This window comes from Ictidomys tridecemlineatus, chromosome 16 (assembly GCF_052094955.1).
Source record: "Ictidomys tridecemlineatus isolate mIctTri1 chromosome 16, mIctTri1.hap1, whole genome shotgun sequence".
Classification (NCBI taxonomy): Eukaryota; Metazoa; Chordata; class Mammalia; order Rodentia; family Sciuridae; genus Ictidomys; species Ictidomys tridecemlineatus.
In genome coordinates, this window is record NC_135492.1 from 34155395 (window position 1) to 34170541 (window position 15147).

The window sequence follows — 15147 nt, forward strand, 5'->3', positions numbered from 1 at the left end:
ATAAAAGATACTGTTTATGTGAAAATTCCTTATAACTAATTTTGATCGAAAAACATTAATACAGAAAAAAAGCTCTTTGGAAACAAAAAAATACTGATGTTCCTGATTTATATTTCCACTGTGTTAATATGGGTCTTGTGTTTTAGGCAATATAAATATTCTCTTATATGGATACTTTCTTATGTTAAAATAGATGATAATTCTCTTCCCCATAACTCTCCAAGTTCCTTCCTTCTCCTGCCCTTTAATTAAAAGGGTGGGTGTCAATCATTAGTAAAAGAGCTAAGAATTAGTTTTCTTTCAAGGAAGATCTAAAAGGTTAATCAATTATTAGATTTCACTCACTCAACAAATGACTGCTCTTTTTGTATACATTTCAGGCATCTGTGCATTTTGTGTGGTTGTCTGTTCTAGGCCCTTGTTAAATGGTGGATATGTCTCAATTCATTTCTCATCTGGTTGTTAGGTGGTAGTGGAAGTCAGCTAAGATGTTCTGGCTCTGGGTATTAACCAGTACCTCCATTTCTCTTGAGAGTGAAAACAGTAATTAGAAAACCAAGGCACCACTGATCCATGGGATGATTCCTCTCTTTCCCACCCCAGTTTTGCTTCATCTCAATAGATGAAGGAAATGGGAGAATTCCTCCAATGTCAGGTGCTCCATCTGAGTGATGATTTTTCTAAGCAGTGTTTTCTTTCTTATTGTTTTTTTTGTTTTGCTTTTGGTTTGGGTTTGGGTTTGGGATTTTTTAGCAAAATTTCAGGGAGAAATTTAAATCTTTCTTATTAGAATTTGTAGTTTTTGTTTATAAAAGATATTTCATATAAGAATATGTTAAATCTTTAAACCCAGGTGTAAACTCTAAATGAGTAAATACCTGACTATTATATAGTTGGAAACATACTTCGGTTAGGAGCCCTTACAATACATATATATATTCTAAATATTTATACATAAAATAATATATTTAGAATATATATCTACTGTGGTGTCCTTAATACATTATAGAAAAGAAAAAAGTAAATCCTGAGAAGGTTTGCTTTTCTTTTCTATTAAACTTATCAAGACAAGCCTCTTCCTTGATATTTTCAGAAATATTTTAGGAACAAAGGAAATTTAAGGATATGGTGAACCTGGAGAATTATGTGGAAGAAAATTAACTATTTTTAATATAAGAATGAATCCATAGAAGGAAAAGATTTTGATTGCCTAAAATGTAGTCTCTTTAAAAATACAACAAAAAGATAATCAAGATTCATATTAATATAATGAAAAAAATAAATCTGGAGTATCAGCATGTTTTATATTTTCAAAGAGCTCTTCTGCATTAATGTTATATGATCTGTTTAGGACAGGAAATGGAGATGTGTTGAGGCATTTTACAATGATGGTCTTGGGGAAAGTACACATTGTATCCTAAACAATTAGCTTTTTATGTGATTCAGCTAACACATTCTTCACTTATTTATGTATTTCTTTATTTGGTTGTGATTGGAAACAATACATTTCTTTTATTTATTTATTTTTATTTGTGCTGAGGCTCGAACCCAGGGACTAACATGTGCTAGGTGAGCACTCTACCACTGAGCCACAACCCCATCCTGCTAATACATTCTTAATGTTGAAAAATGAGTAGCAAAATTCCAAAGAGACACTCTTCAGGTGTTATTTCTCATTGTTTTTTGAAGACAATCTTCAGTTGAATTTTTTTCTGCTGCACTTATCACTCTAAAAATTGAAAACAAGATTAATGACTTTGAAGTTTGGAAAAAATCTCACTTTCTTTTTTTTTGGCACTGTAAAATTGGTTTTGTTTTTTAATGGCAGGTCAAATATCCTGAAACATAACATATATTTTGATAGTTTTCTAATCCCAGTTGAGTTCAAATATTAAAGTAACACACACAAGCTAAGAGAATTCAATATTGTTCCAAGGCACTTACTGAATCTCCATGACTAGATGAAAACAAGAACAATTAGGATGACGATTAGACAGTATATAATATAAAAATAACTTTTTGCTTACAATTTACAAAATGTATTATTATTACAATCTTTGATCTCTGATAACCTGCAATGCTGGCTGCATGAATCCAGCAATTTTAAAATTCAAAAACTATTTTCTAAAACTTCAGGGCAAATAATTTACAAATAAGGTACACAAAGATTTAGACCATGCAGAAATTTCTTACATCTTCTGTTAATAATATTTTATGACTGCAACTTTATCAAATTATATACCTACTTGCCCTGTACATATACAAAATAATGCATACATGATAAAACAGCAAAAAGAGTAGTCCTTAAACTCAATTTATCATAAAAGTATTACTATATTAACATATCTACAAGCAGCATGTAACAGGGTTAAGAGAAATTAATTCAATAATACTTGAAGTTACAAAATAAACCATATTTAATACTTTTTCCTAAGGCAGGTAGATGGTCCCAGCAAAGTAATATCATGGTAACAATCTACACTGCTGTTAGTCCCACATTTTAAAGATGGAATACTGTAAATCTGGCTTTCAGTGCCACTTGGATTTTCCAGTAAATTTAAAGTGTCTTTTAGCTCCCTGAATCATGTTCATTCTGAAGGTGGATCTCTTGGTCCTTTGGGTTTTCCACAGCAATTACCAAAACCAATATCTGTGGCTTCTGTTGGACTCTATGCTATTTGATCTTTCTTCTCACTGGAAGTAGATGGACATTCTGTACAAGTCTCTGTGTGAATATCTCCTGCTGGATGATCACATTTTCCATTTCCAGAGGTTTTCAAGCCTTTAGATTCTATTTGTTCAGACCATTCCTGACTTTGGAGTTCATTCCATTCTGATCTTATAGGTATATTATGTTCACTTGCCAATACAAAAGATTCAGGAATTCTTTCAGGTAGGGGCGGTGGTGAATCTTCACTAACATCACCATCTTTTTCAGCACCCAAAAGTATTGTTTCTGCCATATCATGTCTAGCAATGGACATTGGCAATACTTTCCTAGTAGAAATGCTTTCAGTACTAGTGGCAGCAGAAACCGTGGCACTTGCTGTTGAAATATTAGTTTTATTCTTGGTCACAGCACCATCAGAGTTCCTTTCATCTGAATTCAAGTCCTCAGAGTGAAGAGGATTAGTAAAGCTAAGGGGTGCTCTGAATAGAGGTGAACTATTTTGATGATCCACAAAGGTTTCAACTTGTGCTGTAGGAATTGGTGTTAAACTCAGTTTTCATAGTTTGACAGTGAATATCTGAGGATTTGCCTTCAGATGAATCAGGTATTGCATTTTCAGGTCCATGAAATGACCACATTACATGCCCTTTTTTATCAAGAGGCAAGCAATCTGGCCTTGGAGATGTGTCTGAATTCTTCTGTGATTATTCTGGTGCAGTAATAGGAGCTTTATTTGACTGTGCTGCACTACAGTCCACACAAGAATTCTGTGATATGTCATCAACTTTTAGATCCCCTGAATTTACTTCCTGTGGCTTAGACATTTTATCAATTATACAAGATGAAGTAGATTTAATTTTAATTGCATGTCCCCTATTCAAGAGTGCGTTCCCATCGAAACTTTTTGGTCCCTTTTGGAGAGGGACTTTCTTAATCTCAAAAATTAAATTTCGCTCCAATTTTTTATCTATTTGTTCAATAGTTGATTCATTTTTCCCTGGAGGATCTGTTTACTTATTATAGTTTCTGTTGAGGTCTGTTGAATGCTGTTCTGAAGAAACCACGTGCAATACTGGCTTTGGGTGGTATCTGTCATTGTCCTGCCACACAGTAGTGACTGTTGGAAAAGCTGAAGGGGGAGAAGGTGTCAAGATGGGCGGCACTGGATGAGGTTCTGGTGGTTGCAATATTTCTTCCTTAGCATCCCCTTCTACAAGGCAACTTCGAGTCCTTGGTGGTTTTGGAGAAGGAGAATCTTGTTTTTCTGTATCTATGGAGCTGACCAAACTTTCAGTGCTAATTTCATTCCCTTCATCAGCAATTTTCTGGGTTCCATGAATTTCATACAACTGTAGCTGTTTTTCAAACAGTTGGGCGATAGCTCTATGAACAAGCTCATATTGCTCCTTTGTTTGCACTGCAGAGTGCCTTTGAGTTCTCATTTCTTGTATTAAATTAAATACATTAAATTCTTCTGGTATTTTCCCAGCTTTTAGTAAATTCCACGTATAATCTATGGCACAAATGGCACCTGTTCTTCCACAGCCTGCACTGCAATGAATACATATAGGAACATCTTCAGGTTCTTGGTGTTTCCTCATTAAGCTTATCATATCCAGAATAGAATCAAATGATGAAGGAACATCATGGTCTGGCCAGTTCACATAATGAAACTGATAGAGCCTACGAGATTCATTTTGAAATTCAAGTAACAGTGTCCTAATGAAGTAGTCTGTCCTTGCTTGTTCATCTTTACAAGAAATTTTGAATGCTGCAAATGTTATAGGGTCTTCACCACACAAAGGCCAGTAGCGCTCACATTTTTTCCTTCCCATCTCAAATTCTCGACAGGCCATTACAATGATTACAACGTTGTACTCCCATATCATCCTCCAAAAATCGATTACTGTATTTGCTAAAGGTCCTTGGGTCGCCACATATGCTTTTGGCCCATAGACACCCTTAATAAAATTTGCATTGATATAGTCTGAATCTTGAGAAGGAGTCTTTAAGGTCAACTTAACTCGGCTGTGATCAAATGGCAGTATGTCCTTATATCTGTTCTTTTTAACATTTTCTTCTTTTTCTCCAGTGGCTGTGGGATAAATCTTTTCTGTTCTATATTTGGTAGATAATCTTCTTAATCGCATGAAGTCCCGGGCGAAGTTGTCCTCCCCATTGTGGTCCGGACTCTTCATGGCCTGGACCCTCTGGATGAATTTCCTCAGGATTTCCACTTGCTCCATCCTCCCGCGTCCCCCAGGCTGCGGTCGCTGCCCCCCCCCCCCCCCCCCCCCCCCCCCCCCGCCGCAGAGCCAGCTCCGTCTTCCCCAGCTCGCTCCCCCTGCCCGTCCCTCCCTCCGGACCCCGCCAACCCTGCCGCTCCCTCCTTCTCCCCTCCGCCCAGGTGGCGGCTGTGGCGGCACCTGCCCGGCTCCCGACACCACAACTTCCAGGAGCAGCCAGTCGTTCTCCCACAGTATGAGGCCAGCCGCTGTGGCTAGCGCCAACCCCAACCCCCAGCTTGCTCCATCCTCCTTCCCCGCCCTCCTCCTCCTCCGTCCGAGACGCCGCTGCCGCCTCAGGAACACTGCTCTCCGCTCGCCCTGCCCCCTTCCCTGGTTCTTCCCCCCTACCCCCCACTCGCAGCCACAGCCGCAGCCGCCGCCTCTCCCCACAGGCGCGCCCCCGCCGCCACCCCAAAAATCTCACTTTCAAGTCTACTCAGTTGTTTTTATTTTTTCCCAATATTGGAATTCAAACCGAGGCCATGGTTATATGCTAGGCAAGCACTACTGTAAATTGTCTCCAGCCCAATTTCTACTTTTGGTAGGGAGGGTGATGTGGATTGAACTCAGGGGATTTCAACCACTGAGTCACATCCACAGTACAATGTGCTATTTTATTTAGAGATTCACTGAGTGGTTTAGCACATCACTTTTGCTGGGGCTGGCTTTGAACTCATGATCCTCATGCTTCAGCCTTCAGAGCTGCTGGGATTGCAGGTGTGTGTAATTGCCCCCAGACCCAGTGTCCCTTTATGGGTTATAATAGTAGTGTAACTCAAAGCCAAGGGAGCTAAAAATACTCAAGTTATGCTGTGGTTTCTGCATCATTTCATAGCTTTATGACAGTATAAATACACTTAGGGCAGTATACATACACACACACAAAAAAAAAAATAAATACAGATGTATGTGTTCCTTTTTAATATTTAATTACATGATTTAGCTCCATCAGATTAAACACTTACTTTAATGTTGTATTCACTTTGTTAATGAAACCCTACTTCAATGATGCTAATCCATGGCTACTTTCTTTGTTGCTTGTATTTGGTGGACTTCATTCTGATGTTGTGAACCTAGAATGTCTAACTTATGTTGTTTTATTTCTCATGCAGGTCATCCTTTGGCTCCCAGTGGTACTGTATATAATTTTTCAGATTCTGGTCACAGTAAAATTTCTTCATGATCCAGTATTCTCAGCAATTCTTTGTTTGACTCTGTGCCAGTCTTGCTCTAGAGGCAACCTGTCAGCATTGTGGAAACAAACTTCGGTGTGGCAGGACAGAATGGTGGACCATGACTAAACCCCATCTACCCCTGAGGGTAGATGGCTTTCCTTAGCATTCTTTCACATACCTTCTTCCAAGTCCCTGTTAAGAAGGAATTCCCCATGTGGACTATTAAGTATGGGTGACAGTATGCTATAGACCTCTTCTTTGATGTAAGCCGCTTTCCTTAAGTATATTTGTATTTACATTTGATAAAGAATAGTTTAGATATTTGAGTTTTATGACATCTGATGTCTTACCTGCAAATAACAAGAGTGATTTAAATGGAAAAGAGTTCCTTTTTTCCCTGCAAATTGTTTTGCTTCAAGTTGTGATAACAATTTAAGGTTTTCAAAGTGTGCGCTTTTTTATGTGAAAGATAAATGAATGATAAAGCTGATTTTGGAATTGTTTTCAAAACTTCAAATTAGTGACATATGACTACACTACTTCCCTAGAGTCTTGAAACTTTTACAAACACCCCTTCCCAAACACGCCTGAATGTGCACATATTCACACATAAACACTCACAGAATTTTTATCACTCTCAGTAAACACCTTCAATTTCTATTTGGGTAAATCGGAAAGAATTAAATTAAAATATTGATTACAACTCTATTCACACTTGTACTGGAATAGAAATCTCCATTTGGGGTAATCTAAGAGGACTATGGAAAAGTAGAGAGTTAGGAATTTGAAGCAAAATCATCTCAGAAAACTTATGAATCTCCATTTTTCTCCTAACTGGACCTTTCCCATGCACATTTAAATGTGTCCCAGAAGCTCCCATTAAGACACATCACCATGGATCCCATGTCTCCTCCTCGAATCTTTCCTATCTCATCTTCCTTCCAGAGCTACATATGCTGGCCCTCTCCTTTTATTATCTCTCCCTCCCTTTCAGGTATCTCTGAACTGGCTTCCACCCATCATTCCATCTGTAGTATTAATGTCTCAAGGCCTCTACTCCACTAGGTCCTTTGACTATTTTGGAATTCTTCCTTAATTCATTGAGCTTCATGTACAATGTTGAGTATTTCCTCCTTCTGAAAACATTGTCTTCCACCACTGGTTTTTCTCCTGCTACTCTGGCCCCTCCTTCTCAGCCATATCTTCTGGCACAATCTCTAACACTTAGGGCTTTGTTTCTGGAGTTTGTGTCTTGACTTTGCTCCTTTTCACTATATATTCTTTTCCTAGGAAATCACACCCAAGCCTTGTTATCATCATCATATAAAACTTAAAAATCATATCTCCACACCAGATACTATAAAGTATCAGTCAAGATATCCAGCTGCCTATTTAGCACCTATCTTAGCTTTTACCCCTTGTCCTTGTCCAACAGTCCCCACCTCAGTGAATGGTACCACAATCCTTCCAGTGGTCCATGCCAAGAAGCTTTGAAATGATTCATGTCATCTCTTACCTGCCACTCTATATTCACTTATAATCCAATCCTGTCCATTTTGCCTACAAAAATTCCAAATAACCTTTATCTTTAACTCACCTTTGCTCTCCAAACATGTGATACATTCCCAGATCCACAGTAATCTTTTCAAGGCAAAGATGACCAAGCTTGCTTAAACATTTCTGGCTTACAAGACATGCAAATCTATCCTGTGCCTGCTTCTTCTGTGTTTCATTACTTCCCCCTTCAGCTAGAAAGATCCTGATCTTTACTGCCTTGGACTTTCTGTTCCCCTTCCCATAGGGCCTTTAGGTAATTCCTGACCCATAGCATATAAGCTTCATGGGGCAGAGGCTTTATGCTTTTTACTGGTCATTATAATAACTAGCACAGTGTCTGCTACTAAGTGACTTAAAAATCTTTCCAATATATGAATATCTATGTTTGCTTTTCTGGCTGAACACTTATTGAAAATATATGTTACGCAGTTGGAAATGCAAGTCATAAAAGTTAGACATAGAAATGAGAACCATCCTCATATAACTCATAATCTGAGGAATGGGAAAATGAACATGAACCACCAGGGAAATTATGTAACACAAAAAGGATAAATTAAAAAATTGACTCTAAGAAAGATTCTCTTTGAAAAGGTAGCTAGCTAGAAAGGCAAGAAAAGTAACTGTTATGTACTTAAAAGGCAAACTGATAGTTGAGAATGAAATTTCTCATAAAGAAAAGTTTGACACTGGGTCACACACTATAATGAGACACAGAATATTAGCAATACAGTATTGAACTTGGGAAGGAGGTTATCATTTATTAAGGGGACTGTGGGCTAAGTAAAGAATATCAATGAAAAGTACCCCATGGAAGTTCTGGTTAAAGGATATTATTAGAAGAATAATTAACTGATGTGTATGTCACACAAATATGCACATATTCTATTTCAAGTTATATGCCATCTAGTTCTTTATTATACAGTTAAACTCCATTATTGCTCTCATTTTTTTTCAGCAGAATGCTAATAAATACAACTTCCTTTTATGAATAGCATATGGAGTGCATGTTTTAGGGTAAGAACCAAGCTCTTATAGCAAGGAATCCAATAGAACAATGACTTAAAGAACAAATACATTCTTTGTATTATTAAATAATGGCCCAGTGTGATCAGGTCAGTTTGGGGTGATTCGTGGACATTCTTGTTTTTTTTTTTTTTTGTATTTTTTTGTTCCCTAATCCCTTTGACCACTGTTAATATCTGCTCAGACAAAGCTGCATTAAGCTTCAGACTAGGTTCCAGAAAACATGAAAGGAACCAGAAGATAGATGAGGTGCTGACCCAAAATGGTCCATGTTTCCTTCCAAGAATATTTACATGGTAAGGAAGGCTGGGGACGTGGTTCAACAGGCCAGCCATGAGCAACATCATACCTGTATTACCATCAGACAAATATATAGAGTTAATCCTTGTCTCTGTGTTATGATTGAGCCTTTTGCACTTTCAACATTCCCTGCCTCTGGCTGATCCCATCACTCATCAAGTCTCTGTACATCCCTGTCTAGAACTGTCACCCTCCATGGCACCTGATACTGGATCAGACTCTTACCTCACACCCAATTTTGAGTGGAAATATATAAACTGTTGACAGCATTGTGATGGAAAAGCAGCCCTCTGAAGTCTATACCCTAGGGGACTAGAGAGGGAAAGGCATAAGTTACAGGGAAAGAAGTTACTGCCCAGTACAAAAGCAGATCAATATCTGAGGTAGCACCAGGGAAGCAAAGACAATATATGTCAGGTATAATAGGCACAAGGAGGGAGGCTTCAAAAAACAGTGTGCATCCCAATACAAAAACTGAAGAGGAAGGAAATTAAAGGAGAATGGAGCTCACTGGTAAAAGTATATGTGTGATTTCTTTGTGTGTGTGTGTGTGTGTGTGGGAGTGTGTGTGTGAACACAAAAAATGATGTGCAGTGTTCCTTGGAAAATTACTATTACAACATGACATAGTACACTGTGTGAAGTTCCTTGTTTCCATTGTAATTTTAATATTTCCTTCAGCAGAAAAATTTCCATATGCATTGTCCATGATAACTTCTAGTGTCTCTGAAGTATTGGTTCCATCCAATTACTCCCCAAATGACTCAATATGCCCTGGTTGAAGAGGGCCACATCTGTATTTGCAGATCTTTGGGATGCTGAGGCAGGCTGATGTTATCCATGTAGCCAGGGAATATATACACATCCTGTCTCAAACATGAAAAGGCTTGGGATGTGATGTAAGTGCTGTTGTTCTTGCCAAGAACACACATGTCCCTGTGTACAACTACCAGGACAACAAAACAATCAAAAAGTTTCAAACAATATAAATATTCACCTGCAATTAAACATAATTTAAAGGTTAATTTTGAAAATAAAATTTTATCCACAAACTCACACACACACACACACACACACACACACACGTACACCTCAATAATTTTAATTGTGTATACATGTCTATATGCATTTATACATTCCAGATACAAATAATATGTCAGGTATGACCTTTCTAAATATTTTTCCCATTCAGTTGCTCATCTTTTTTCCACTTAGTAGAGTCTTTTTCCCAAAAAATCTAATTAAATATACCATAGAACAAAAAAATATAATCAGTAATTTATAATTGAAAGATATTTATATATATATATATATATATATATATATATATATATATATGATAGATAGATATAGATATAGATATAGATAATATTTCATCAATCAATGAACAAATATACTTTTTTTCTCCACAGCAAGGCTGATTGTCTAAAATAGACTATAACTTACACAACAAAGGAAGTCCTAATAAATACAAAATAACAGATAATACTCTGCATTCTCTCAGATCACAATGGAATGAAATTAGATATCAATGATAAAGTAAAATATCTAACAAATTGAGACTAAATAATACACTATTGATTGGTGAATGGACAGTTGAAGAAATCAAGGGTGAAATACAAAAAAATTCTTAGAGGTAAATGGGAACACTTATACAACATGTAAAAATCTCTAACACTACATCTCAAAGCCCCAGAAAAAGAACAAATCAACACCCAAAGCAGTAAAGACAGGAAATAAATAAAAAATCAGAGCTGAAACCAATGAAATTCAAACAAAAGAAACAAGTGAAATAAATGACAAGACAAAAAGATGTTCTTTGAAAAATAAAATAGATAAACCTCTGTCCATGCTAATGAAGGAAGAACGAGAAAAAAGTCAGATTACTAAAACACAAGATGAAGAAGGAAATGCCACTGCCACAGTCCCACGTGCCTCTCCTGGTGTTCCAGTGATGAGTCTGCAGTGTCTGGTAAGCTCATGGTCCTGGTTTTCTGGATGAGGTTCTGATGTGCCCAGGAGTCCATGTGTCTCTGATTTAATTTAGTGAATGCACAGGGAGTAATTTTTTTACTAACCTGATTCACTTATGTATCTATTTGTGCCTTATGCTGCTGCTGCACAGCTGGGTCATTGCCTTCTTTCTTATTTCTTTGTGTGTTGTTCTGGGGATTGAACCTCATAGCATGGCATGTTTCCACTGAGCTACCTGTCAGAGTTTTATTTTTTATTTTGAGATGGGAACTCACTAAGTTGCCTAGGCTAGCCTGACACCAGTGATCCTCCTGCCTCAGCTTTCTGTGAGTCTAGGATTACAGACATGCACCATTGTGCCCAGTTGGGTTAATTCTTTCCAGTAAATTTTGTATACCCAGCATCTGGTGGTTATCCACTTGGTCTGACAAGGCATGAGTCATTCTGCCTCATCACTTGGACTCAGAAGTGTGTAGCCCAGGAAAATCTGCTGCTTTATAAAACAGGGTAGCTCAGGTATGGGCAGTGTTCTTCTGCATAGTGTGGAATGGCTTGGAGCCAGCACAGCCTGCTCTCCACAAACCTCCTAACTGCTCTGCACCTTAGAGTGGGTGAAAGCTACCGAGTGGTCACCCGGCTCTACAGAGTGGTAAGAAAGTAGTCCATGGTCCCACTAAGCAAGGGCAATAGGAGTCACTAAAGTTGGGTGGCACAGGAGACTTCTGTGAATGGATAAGGAAACCCACCTAAACCCAGCACTATGCATCTATATGCCTGAACTCCTGGGCTAGGAGGGGTCCACACTGAGTGGGAGGGGCCTGAACACTCAACGTAAGTTCAGCTTTTCTGTTCTCCATTCTCCTCCTCAATTCACTGGTTGGGAGTTTCCTGTTTGAACTTGACCTCTAGAAGCCTCAGGGTAAACATGACCCCATTTTAATGGTAATAAGTGTTTATCATGTTATGATTTCCCCCAACTTTGTGTGTTCCTTGTGTTATTTTTCCTTTCTCTTGCATTTTCACTTATTGATCTGCTGTTATTATAGCATTCATGACAGTATGCATGAACCTGTGAACATGTGTCAAGCATATTGGAGTCAGCATGCCACAATGCCTGGCCTCAGAACTCAGATTGGGCAGCCTTTGCAAATGGTGCTATCTGTAACCCCAAGGGACCCCTGGGCTGTGAGTCTTGGTGAGCCCATATGTTCAGGGACATTCCAAAAGGGCAGTAGCCCCTGGATCTCAAAAAGACCCACCTGTGTATGGCCTCACCTGTGCTAAGATGGGAAGGACACTTCCCTGAGCTCCTACCCAAAAGCCAGGTCTGTAGAAGGCTGTGGCTCCTGTGGCTCTGATAGTGCTCCTCCAAGGAGTCCTCCCAGTGAAGGTTCATGTGGAAATGCAGAAGCCAGAGTTTGGTTACTGCCTCAAGCACAGTCAATAGCCTTCTATTTGTTACAGGCTCACTTTCTGCAGTTCAGTTACTTGCAGCCCCCCAAAAGGCTAAATGGGATACTCTAGAAATACATAATTCCTAAGTTTTAAATAACTTTTATTACAGAAAATTATATAGTCATTCTAATTTTCAAAATTGTTGATCTCTATGTCTACTTTATAAATTAAACTGTACGGTAAATGTGTATGTCTAGGAGAATGTGTAGTAAATACATAAAATATACATAATGAGTCAGGTACTTTCCAGGTTTCAGGAGATCTTGGGTTATATCTGGTGCAGATGACAGGGGAGAAATGTAATTAGTTGGTCTATGGTAAGTAGAAAGTATGCATTTCCTGTGCAGCTTTTTCTTAGGTCTGCTAAGAATGTAAAAGCAGCGCTGCCTTCAACCTTCAACAGGGATTGTGGGAGGGGATGTCACACTGGTGCTGGGAGCAGAGGAGCCCTGGCTGATCCAGGCTCACATTTCCTGCATTTCCATCTCCAGACATCTGCCCACCACCTCCCTCCCCAACACCACCTGAAGAGCTTCTAAAACACACTCAGCACTTTGAATGATGTGCCTTTCATGCCACTCACCCACACTAACCCTCCAGTTTGCTCTGTGGCAGTTCTCTCTTTATTCTTGCTCAGCTTGAATGTGTGTGCCAGGTGTGTCCACATAGCAACATCATGAATGCTACCTCAATGCTGGCACACTTTCACACTTTCAGGAATGCACTTTTAGGAAACAAAGTTCTTTATTAAAGAAATAACTTACAGACTAAGAGAACTCTGTTCATTCTATGCATAGGTTTGTAGCCTGTAATAGTCTTCTTTTGTTTTAAATGTAACTCTGCAAAACTATTAACATCCCAAACAGCATTATGAAGCCATTTTTGTTCCATATCCTGTGCAAATACAACCTACCACAGAGATATAAAACTTTTATAAAGAACACATTTCAGTGAAGAATGGTGTACATTTATATATATGCATATACATGTATATAAATACATAACTTTAAATTAGTTAAAAATGACACCCTTAGTAAAACTAAAGTCAAACTAATCTTAAAACTACAGCAATCTGAGTAGGATTATACCTCCCATGCAATATTTAAAATACATTTAACTTTCCAATACTTTTTATGCAGTATGCCAATAGTGAGAAAATGAAGACTTAAATACAATTCAACATATAAAAATTTCAGGAAGAGCAGAAGGTTCTGTTGTATAGATGTCCAGTCAAGTGTTTCCTGAAGCTGACTTTGACAGACAGCACTGGATAGAGAGTAAGATGCACAATGTCACGCCTTCTCCTCTTCATGTCACTTGGGCATCAAGGCCCAAAGCTCCCTTGCTCTCTTATGAAGACCATAAGCCATGTTCACAAGCTCCATGACGTGGCCTCTGCACAGCAGGTCATTTGGAGTTTTGCTCCAGCACTAAGTACTCTGTCTCTGACACTCTGGTGATGTTGGTGAGCTGGGTGAGGCCTATTTGGGCAGAATACTGGAAGGTGAAGGCCTTCATCAGCTTGTACCTGTACTTGTGGTTGATGAAGCTGTAGAGCACAGGATTGATGCAGCAGTGCACCAGGGACAGGCTCTGTGTGACATATAGTGCTGTGAGGAGCGTGTTCTCCAGCTGGCAGGTGAAGGGGAGGTTGTGCAGGATGGAGAAGATGTCCAGCAGCACTGCCACGTGATAGGGGAGCCAGCACACAAGGAAGACCTCCACATAGGAAAAGATGACCTTCCGGATACTCTGATTCTCCTGATCACCAGAGGCTGAGATGGCCCTGGAGAGTAGGAAGTAGAAGACAGTGATGATGGAGAAGGGGACAATGAAGTCCAAGACAAAAGAGACAAGCTCCATGCCGATCAGCCACTCCTTGATGCGGTGCTCAGGGTAGAACGACCAGCAGTAGGTCTCATTGTTGGAAGCAGACACCACAGTCTTCAGGTAGTTGGTGTTGGGCAGAGACAAGCACAAGGCCAGCAGCCACACCAGAACGCACACGATGTGGCACACCATCTTCTTCCTGCGGCTGGAGGTGCTGGTGAAGTAGGTGATGAAGAGGTAGCAGTCGATGCTCATGCATGTGAGGAAGAAGATGCTGCCAACGAGGTTGACAGAGAAGGTGAGGTGCGTGACCTTGCAGGTTAGCTCACCCATTTGCCACTGGTTGTCCTGCACCAGGCTGACCACCCAGATGGGGATGGTGATGACCACCCACAAGTCCGTGATGGCAAGGTTCAAGATGTAGCAGTGGGTGTCATAGCCTGTGTTCTTGGCCTGGATGTTCACCCAGACCACCACAGAGTTGGCAATCATGCCAATCACGAAGATGAAAATGTAAATGAAGGAAAGTGTGTAGAGTAGGATGCTTTTGTGGGGCATGGTTGGGCAGTGCACTGTATCAATCAGGATGCAGTTGCTGCTGTTTCATGGCCAGTTAATGTCAGAGAAGTTTCCTGGCTCTGTGTAGTCAAAGAGATGCATATCCATGGTAGGGGGAGTGAGAAGGACCTACAGCAACCCAGAGAGATGGGAGAGAGAAATCACTCATCAGGGAACCTCGACTTCCAGTCAAAACATTTTTCTGGGGTCCTAATAAGGCCCAGCAGTTTTGCCCAAGTTCTGAGGTGTCTCACATAGAAAGGAGAAAAGAAATCAATCAATCAATCATAAACAAACAGCCAGAGTCTCATTGATA

General features: G+C 39.4%; 2 pseudogenes; both read right to left on the bottom strand.

Annotated features, from left to right (window-relative positions):
• Positions 1–2573: 2573 nt before the first annotated feature.
• On the bottom strand, positions 2574–4965 carry LOC144371526 (tyrosine-protein phosphatase non-receptor type 12 pseudogene; annotated as a pseudogene).
• An 8476-nt stretch (positions 4966–13441) lies between these two features.
• LOC144371368 (atypical chemokine receptor 3-like) lies at positions 13442–14939 on the bottom strand (annotated as a pseudogene).
• Positions 14940–15147: the final 208 nt, after the last annotated feature.